The sequence below is a fragment of the Aegilops tauschii genome, chromosome 6 (genome assembly GCF_002575655.3).
Source record: "Aegilops tauschii subsp. strangulata cultivar AL8/78 chromosome 6, Aet v6.0, whole genome shotgun sequence".
Taxonomy (NCBI): Eukaryota; Viridiplantae; Streptophyta; class Magnoliopsida; order Poales; family Poaceae; genus Aegilops; species Aegilops tauschii.
The window spans coordinates 354,705,196-354,707,069 of NC_053040.3; positions in this window are offsets into that span (position 1 = coordinate 354,705,196).

The following is a 1,874-nucleotide window of genomic DNA, read 5'->3' on the forward strand; positions in this document are numbered from 1 at the left end:
CCCTAGCCTGGAGGTCGAGTTTCGCGTCTTTCTGTTCTCTTTGGTTCGCAGGGCACGCGGACACTTCTGCTGAGCCGCTTGGGAAGAAGAGAACGAAGCGGCGCTCCGGCCCCGGCAGGCCAAGACCGCCGGGGGCTGAAGATACAAGGATCCAACCACGGCAAGCCATGGTTGCTGGAGGCTGCAGATTCAGATAAGTCTTTCATCCCCCTGTCATGTGTTTCCGTATAGAACTGGGACATGTGAAACCTCGTTTATATTCTTAAAACCACCGTGCTCCCCCTTTCCTGAACCCAAGAGCTACCTCTTGGGTCGGAATTTGGTAGTAGCCGTGGTGGCAAGGAGATGAACGAGGGGCCTAACTCTACTTCGCCCTGCCTCCGCCAAGAGCGCGAGAACGGTCGACCGAAGTGGAGAGACGGCAAGGCCTGTTGCCGGGCAACAATGTTTATCTTAAAAATAACAAGGATTCGTCCTTGGCATGGGCCTCTCTCACGCACAAAGAACCCGGCAAACCCCCTTTTCATTAAAAACATCCCATACAGGTACAGTTCATATGGAATTAAAAACATGAGCAAGGGGATTACAAGTCTTAAATCTAACGAGTGCCCGCAGGCTTACAAACTAAAAAAAGAGATAAGGTGCCCGTGATCCCTTTCTTGTCCCTCTCCTCAGAGGGTGGAGCAAGACAGCGGAGGGCAAAAGGGGCGCCTAGGCAAGGTGCGAGGAACAGAAGGCACCAAGAGAACATCTTGGTGTCGGGAAAGGAGCTGGAAGACGAGGCAGCGGGCCGGCAATACACGACGAAGGCATCGGTGCCCGCGTACTCCGAGTTGACGGCCGCCACCCGCCTTCTCCGGCCCTCCTACGCCAGCCACCCAAGGAGACGACGGGGAGCGCCCGATGGAGAGCTTGGTGAGGAAGACCCTCGGCAGGGCGCGTGGCCGAGGAAGGGGCGGCGAGGTCAGTCGAAGTCGGAGTCGGCATCCTGCCGCTCGACTGCCTCGTCGTCGCTGTCGCTGTCCTCCTCGTCACTCCCGCTTGAGGAGGAATCTTCATCGTCAGAGGAGCTCTCCATGCAGCATTTTAGGCGAGTTCCAAGGTCTCCGAAGACCTTGACGGAGAGCAAGCCGCCCTCCATTAACTTGAAGTAGAGGACGAGCCCCACCGTCAAGCTATGAATGCGGGCAAACGTCTTCCATCCGCGACAGAGATACATAACATGAGGAGCGGGGAAGTCGACGTCGACCCGCGTGCCGCCGGTCCCGCAGCCCCTCATGTGCAATCTGAGGGTCTGGGGCGGATCGAGCTCCATCTCCTGAGCAAAGGGGGTGGGGAGACGAAGACGACGACGTGGTGGCCAGCGCAGCCAGATGAAGAACTCGCGAGGCCGGTCCCCGACGTGACCCTCCGTCGCGGGAGGCACCGCTGGCATAGGCGCGGTCGCCGCGCCACCTCGTCCCCCTCTCCCCCGACCGCCGCGGCGACCTCGGCCACGCCCCCTCCCCCTTCCTCTTGCGGCTGGCTCCACCGCCGCGGGCTCGTGGGAAGGAGGGACGCGCTGACGAGCAGCGACCCTCGCCGCCACCGTCGAAGGCCCAACACCTCCTCTCGCCATGGCAGGTGGGAGAAAGAAACACAGGTGAAGGAGGATGGGTGCTGAAGGAATGTGGGACGATGCCCTCCATCCCCCTCCTTATAAAGGGGCGAGGTCGGGGATCGGCCGCCCCACTCAGCCAATCCAGCCGTCAGAGGCGCAGGGAATCAGGACCGACCCGGCGCCCCAATCAGCGATGGCCCGGTTTCCCGCCTCCACCGTCCGCCACTTGCATGAAGGACGCATGGCTGGCGAGCAGGGTCGAAAGGAGAAGCGA